The sequence below is a fragment of the Juglans microcarpa x Juglans regia genome, chromosome 2D (genome assembly GCF_004785595.1).
Source record: "Juglans microcarpa x Juglans regia isolate MS1-56 chromosome 2D, Jm3101_v1.0, whole genome shotgun sequence".
Classification (NCBI taxonomy): domain Eukaryota; kingdom Viridiplantae; phylum Streptophyta; class Magnoliopsida; order Fagales; family Juglandaceae; genus Juglans; species Juglans microcarpa x Juglans regia.
The window spans coordinates 23,183,387-23,191,399 of record NC_054596.1 but is presented as its reverse complement, the minus strand read 5'-3'; the positions used below and the strand labels follow the sequence as shown (position 1 = coordinate 23,191,399).

At 34.4% G+C, this 8,013-nt stretch overlaps 1 pseudogene; it reads right to left on the bottom strand.

The window, feature by feature from the left end:
* Positions 1-4,705: 4,705 nt before the first annotated feature.
* On the bottom strand, positions 4,706-5,291 carry LOC121250358 (annotated as a pseudogene).
* Between the last annotated feature and the right edge of the window lie 2,722 nt (positions 5,292-8,013).

Sequence of the window (8,013 nt, the reverse complement as noted above, 5' to 3'; positions counted from 1 at the left end):
TTTCCAAACTCTGGATGTTGTAAATACAAATGGATTCATTCGTTATGCAATGAAATTTAAATGGTGTCTTTATCTATAAATTCACAATGCTGTTAGTTCTTATGGCGCACTATCCAATATATTTGCTCTATTATCCATTGTTCATGGCCTATCTCTGCATACTAGTATCAGGTTTAGCATCAATTCCCCTTTTTGGATTCAATTCCATTATCTATAGTCCATTATCTATAGTTCAATTTCTATTTTTACCTTTTTTTTAATAGATACTTCATAAGATCCTTGAAATATCAAAGACAACACAGTTACATAAATGCTTCTACAATACTTTGTTGCTTAACCACATCTAGAAATTAATGCCACCAGAAATGTTTCATCTCAATTCATTGTTGCTAGATTAATTAATGTTTCTTTGTTGCTTCTATTTTTTGTATCTTCTACAATATTTTGTTGTTGAAAGCTCCCTGAACAGCAGCTTCCATAGGGCTGATAACACTAGCTAGGTGAATAGCTGCATTTCTTCTATACTATTCACACTTTCTTAAGTTACAGTAATAATGATTAAGTTATATTTTAACTTTGATTTATTTACATATTTCTTTCTATTGCATAAAACTCATTTTCAATATTATTCTAGTTGTTAAGCCACTTGCTCTCCTCTAATTTGATGAATTCGGGCTTTGCAATAGGTTGGAAAGATCACTGGTGAAGAGTGAAAAAACATGATAGAAGGACAGATAGGACCTTATGAAGAGGTTAGTAGTTAACTCATTTTCAAAGAAAAATTTTGTGCCCCAAGTAATCATGGCTTAAATTACTGTTTAGCTCAAGTCTCACTATTTTCTCTATTTGGAACTTATAGATGGCAAATAAGAATAAGGAATATTATTTGCAACAAATGGAAAGCTTACAAGCAGAAGAAAGATGAAGAAGTTGTCAACCTTAGAAAGGAAGAGAAAGAGTAGATGAAACTTCAAAATAATGTGGCCTTTCAGCTTCTAAAGAAGAAGGAGAAAATTGAGAATAAAATCAAGGTATGTTAACAAACAATCGTAAAATTTCTTTTATGTCTTTACGTGTGAAGACACTTACTGCTGCTAATATAGTTCTCCAATGTGCAAAAAATGAAAGAAAATTGGCAGAAGAAGAAGCAACAGAAGAAGAGAGACAAGAAGTCTAACCCTTGATTATATTTAATGATATTTTCTCCAACGTTTTGCAATTTTTAGGATTGATGCAAAACACTTATCTCTTTTATTTGGTGAATTATGCACTTGCTCAGCTCTCACTTGAGTCTTTCAGGTTGCTCCTGATGTTAAAGAAATGCAATCTTTTATTTTTTATCTCAATCTTATATTTTATTGTCACAATATTTTATCTCTTTCATTTTAATTTTTTTGTCAGCCTTTTATTGGAAAGCTTGGATGCACTTTGAAACAAAATGTATCTTTTTGTTTTGCACTCCATTATGAAAAATAGCCGAATTTGCCTGTCTACGTCATCATGTGTGCTGTTTATATTGTATTTGCAACAATATTTCTCATAAGATCAACATATAATTTGGAATAGGCTGCACGTGGTTCCCCTGAAACTGTGAAGGGCTTGAGAGAAGCTGAATCCGTTATCAGAAGACTGTTATCAATTGATTGGTATCGAGAGTGCATAATAAGGAACCATAATGGCCACCAATAGGTAATCTTTCCACATTGCTATTTTATGATTAATTTAGGTAAACTTCCAATGAATATTTGAGGAGAATAGGAAGTTATTACGGATAGGCTATGGTTGGATTCTCTTAGTCATATTGTGAAATACAAAACCATGATAGTCTAGTTCACTTAGTTTCTTCATATTCTTTTATTTCCAGCTTAAAAACTATTTATTCCTGGAAGTGTTGTATGTCATTCAATTGTACAAACTGAAACTTGGATAGATGTCATGGTTTTTGCTATTTGAATTTTAATTCCTATAAACTATTATTAAGTAACAACAACTAAAAGTAATTGTAAAGCTTTTTGACTTACCAACCATAGGAGGCAAGCTTTTTGCAGACATCAAACATAGATTTTGGTTGAAATTACAAAGCTGGAAGGAGAACATGTTCTCTCAAGGTAGTAGGGAGATTCTGATTAAGGCTTTTTGTTTGACTATACCATCATATGCCATGAGCTATTTCAAGCTCCCTGTCAAGCTTTGCAATGATCTTGAGAGAATGATACCAAGATTTTGGTGGGGTCAAAAGCAAGAGGAGAGGAAAGTGCACTAGGTCAGTTGGTCTAAAATGTGTGAGTCTAAGTTCTTCGGAGGTTTGGGATTCAAAAGAGTTGGGGACTTTCAATATGGTTCTTTTGGGTAAGCAAGGATGGAGGCTACTATAAGAGAATGATAGTCTTTTTTACAAAGTCTACAGTGCTAAATATTTCCCAAAACGTAACATGCAAGATGCTACTCTCGGTGTGAATCCTTCTTATGCTTGGAGAAGAGGAATTTGGGAAGCAAAGAATCTTCTCATTAAAGGATGTAGATGGGTGGTGGGGGATGACTGTTCCATTCATATTCTGAGAGATGCATGGATCCCTAGTATTTGAAATCTAGGAGAGCTTTTGGATAGAGGTAGTTTACAACAGAATAGAGAGTGTGATTCATTGGATGGACAAGTTGCAATGCTTATTGACAACAATACTAAATGGTGGGAAATAGCTAAAGTGAGATCTCTCTTCAATCCAAAACAAGCAGAAGACATTTTGAAGCTGCATCCTAGCCCTCAAATGGTACTAACAAATGGATTTGGGAGCATAAAAAGGAGTGGTATTTTCAGTGTGAAGAGTGCCTACAAGTTTTTCAAGACCTGTGTGAAGACTGCTATGGGGGAAACCTACATTGTGACATCCCAAAAAGCATCTTGGAGTGCTATTTGGAAATTAAAAGTTCCTCAAAAGGTTAAAATCTTCACTTGGAGAGCTTGTAGGGAGGGACTGCCTACCATGGCTAATTTGATCAAGAGAAAGATTAATGTGGATGGGCTGTTTTTGTAAAACTCAGTTGGAAGATCATGCACATGCTTTGTTTTCATGTCCTTTGGTTTTTTTTTTTAATTTTATTTTTTTCAACTAGAAGAAAACTGTTTGTTTTCTTGACAAAACATTGGTGTTTGAGGTTCGAAGGCTGATACAAGAATTCAAGGAGTGCAAACTGCAACATACAAACAGAGTAGCAAACTTGGCAAAACATTGGATTGCAAGACATGCATGAAGTGCAACTGATATGCAAGTTTGGTGGCATAGTGTTCTCTCTTTTATTGAAAATGTTATTTGGCTTGATAAACAATATTGTAATTCTGTTTCTTGATGAAATGAAGTTTTATTTCCTATATATATATATATATAAAAGTAATTGCAAAGCTCCTAAAACTTTTTATCTACTTGAATGAGAACTTCTACCCCTTTGATTTTGTTTTTTCTTTTTTGGTGATTTTTTGCATTAAGTTTCATTTGTAAGTTTTGCTTCAAATTCAGCGCTTAATCTGACTCAAAGTTCATAACCTTGTGCCCAATGGTTATCATTATCATAGAAAAAATTCCTGGAATTGAACTTATGAATATCATAGAAAAAGTTCATGACCTGGCCTTTCTGATGACATATTGAATTTGCAGGGTACCCTTGGTCAACTGAGCAAGGAGAAATGGTACTGGAAAAGTTTGGGCTACCACAGACAATGGTTAGACAGTTGGAGATATACATAACAATTGTTCTGCTTGCAACCCTATGTCCTACACACTGGTCACGAGAAGAACAATGGAGAAATCTCATTGAGTCTCAAAAATCAGTTGCCAGAATGATCGAAGTGTTGTCTATGAATTAAACTCTCAAACTATTAATCTTTTTGTAATACAATGATAAACTAGCCAATATTATGACCAAAAGTATAATCTAATAATTAATCCCAATTTGAAATATAAGTATGATTTATGCTCTTGCTAAGATATCTCCATTAAGATAGATGAAATGTAAGGGATGTAGCATGATTAAAAAAAAAAGAATGAATTCTAGGTACGTAATGTTCAAATTAATATGTACTTGTGACATGTTGCCTAATCACAATATATAGGCATGTTCCACAACTTAATTTACACGATGATCATAAAGAGGTGTCATGCATTGCATGGTCTGCCACAAACTAGCTAGCCAACATTTTGAACTAATCTTTTCGTTAAACTTGTATTGAACAAATTTAGCAAAATGACCAATTTGCAAAACTTGTATTAAACTATGGTGTATTTTGAACTAATTTTTTTTTATTTTCTAATCTATCCAAACATGTAATTATTATACTTCACTAACATATCATTATCCAAAGATATTTGTTAAAATTTGTTTTTTGTTTCTATGCATTAGATAATGTGAAACGCTTTGGAACAATCCAACTGGTAATGGGAGGAAAACAACCCACCAATAACATAAAGACACATCAAAAAGTGAAGAAAATACACTATACACAAACCCACATATGATTAAAACCCACAAATGAAAAGAGACAAGTTTCCCCCACTTCATAAATCCCTTGAACCTGTGCCTTTCCCACCGAGACCCCTTCCCCACTTCACAACACCATGAACAACAACAGAGAAAAGTTCATCACCATCACCAATCCATTCCAAACAAAACTAAGCAAGTATGGGAGATGTGACATTGGGTGGTAAAGGATCTTCAAATTGTTCCACCATAATATTTATCTTGACAAAGTTCTTTGAATCGAAATCTGACCAAAAAAAAAAAAAAAAACATTGCAGACTGAAAGTTCCTCGCCCAAGAACACATCCATGGGAGCATCCAAAACTTTTCTAATTAACTTTGTCCTTAGCCACAAGAGTGTTGTTTGTGGTAGATTCATATTTCCATACAAGTGGTAGCTTCTTTGTCTTGTAGTAACGAGCTAGGCGATGGATCCTGCTCTCAACCAAAATCAACCTAAACTTGGAATCTTTGTCCTTCCTATTCCTCTCGAATGCTTGCAGATCAAGACTAATTTCTTTATGAGGTGGTATAGATCCTCTGAAATTTCAGGAGCAAGTCTATGGGCCTTCAGTATACGCAAAATCTTGCTTCCAATAACACTCTTCACCCAATCCCAAGAGAATCCTAAAGAAGAACACCAATTTGAGATGGTGTCAGCCCTTCTTGGCAAATTTCCAGATGTTCTCCTCGACATCCTGATAAGAGATCTTCAGCCAGCTTGGTTGTGTCCTCTTGTAAGGGAGAGCAGAAGCTGAAATACCCTTGCCTCGACTGTGCATGTGACCCCTGGTGACGACGAATGAGTGTCCCTGGTGTAGCAACATGCAGTGCTACACAAATTGATGGGAGCCACTTGGCTTGTGCGGCCAAAATATGATATTAGCTAATACCCACAACCATCAAAATCAAAACATATTAGCCAAAGTTCTATAAGCAGTGAAATTATTAATCACGATGGTGAGGATAGAGACAGCGACAATGAGAGAACGGGAGGGCTGTGAAAAATTCACTAGGGGTCGAGCTCCGTCACTTGGCTCAAGGGGTCGAGTTGTTGTCGAGGATGAGTGTGGGGTCAAGATCTGCGTACGGGTTGGGATGAAGTGGAAGATGAAGAAAGTGATGAAGGCACTGGAGGGCTGTATGAGATGTTGATTAGGTGTAAGTAAATGCATAATATGTAAACTAGAAGGTTTACATAGAGGGTTGCTATTGGAGGACTGTTTATTGAAGAAGAACAGACGGACCGGCCTCCATGTTTCCTCTTAGATAATTCATTAATGATTTTTTTTTTTTGCATAAAAAATCATATTATTTTTGTAAAAAATATTTTTCACCAACTAGGCAAACGTCCCTCGGATGTGGCTCTACTATTAGTTAGTGTGTGTGTATGTATATGTGTGGTCCACTGGAAGGGAAAAGGAGAGACAATGAACTTTATTTGGGTTCAAGTAACTTGAACTACATGCATAGGCTCAATAATAAGTATACGAAGGCATGCATGTAGCAGTCTTGCGAGCCAACATGTAGTTTTGTAAACTCTTCACAGTTCAGTTGTGCGAGTAAAACATACTAATAAAACAGGTCATGTTGATCAGACGTTAATAACAACAGTATTGATTTTCAGATACTCATCTCAAGATCGAACTTGAACTATTAACGGGTACTGACATTTTACTAGCCGACTGACAAAATAAGATCCAAGATTTTGCTAAAACTGTTAATTAATTTATTTCCATCCCTTTTGTTTTCCCCCACACTATATATAGCAATTGTAAAACAAAAAATAACCAGGATATTCATTCATCTTGAGCGATTTTCCTCAAAATAGTTGAGAACTCAACCTCCAAAATCTAATACCTATACAATTTTTTAAGCAACTTTGTAGTTCTCTATTTAGCCACCTGATCAACATTTACATAGTTAATTTTATAATTTTGTTGCTTCTATTAAAATTTATTATCTATTATTTACTAATTTTATCATTATTCTATAATAACATTGGAATCGTAACAGTTCTCACAATTTTAATCTTTACTACTTTAAAGTTTAAAGGTTTTGTCACGAAAAATATGGACCTTTCAACTTCAGACTCCCTTTTTTAGGTAACCACTCCTTTAAGCATTACAACAGATTTGATTTTTTTTCTTTTTTTTTGTAAATTTATAATTTGTGACAGTCAATTAGCCATCACCAAAGATAGCCTTTAGTGACAGTTTCTTTCAACCGTCACCATACTTGGAAGTTATTTGACCAACGTTCTAACTTTAAATGTAATGTCCTATACCCGATGGGTCAGGGAGTTACTTCTTGTTACCTAGAAAATCATCGATCTCACACGATACATATATAATTTCCAAAGACTCCATAAATATAAATTCATATATTTCAACCATATATATATATATTCCTCTATAGCTATAAGGCCATCAATGAAATAATACAACAGAATAAATCAACAACTCCACAAATTCTCAATAATAATATCAATCTCTCAAAATACCCAATTAACAGAACATGACAAATCTACTAAGCTAAATCTACTAGCTAAGGCCTTCCAATAGTCATAGTACCCTTTGGTACTCAATCTACTAAGCTAAATTAATCCCACACGTGCTTCCTATCCTTGATTCCTAGCAGAACATCAAAATCATCTGAAAATATAGTGGAGATAATTAGGTGAGTTATTGACAACTCAGTAAGCAGTAACATATATCAGTGTGTAAACATGAGCCCTTTATAGAATGCAGAACAAAATATAATAGTTATATAATGCAAAACAAAACATAATGTCAAAATATCAGAGCGACAGTTTTAGAAGCATTCACACACAAGTCTTTCGGCATAGCATAACTGAACATTATCATATTAGAGCAAGGTAATCATATCAAAATAGAGGCCTTGTCCCGTTGTTGGGTTGCGCTACCCCTAGTGGCCAATCCAAGCAGAAACAAAAGTGGATCTTTCCTTTATCATTCTCGGAGCCTTGAGTGTGCACACAGGAAAAACCACATAGAAAATTATTTTTTTCCAAAGTGGGAGCACTCAGAAACATAAATGTTGGTATCAACACAATAACAGAATTAGAATCAAAGATGTTGGATCAGAAACAGAAACATAATCAAAATGTCATGCTAGAGGTTTTTGAAATATAACAATTCATATCAGAATTAGAGTGCTAAATAGATACAGATCACATAATCATATACAAAATTTCATATTTCATATTTGCGCTTTTTGCACATTTGAGAAACAAAATTTCAAAAATTTGCTTATGTCTACACCAATCGTGACAAAAATATCTTTCTCTTTTTTTATTTAGATACAATGAGTAGTGCATAACAAAATGACCATGGTTGTTTCCAATGTTCCATAACAAAAGCATGCATGTTTTTCATAAAATCAACCTCAGTTCATTATTTTTATGCAAAGTCTAGCATAGGAGTACCGCTTATCTAACTCTTGTGGTGTATTATTTAAGCCTTGGGTCCAACCTCTAATACT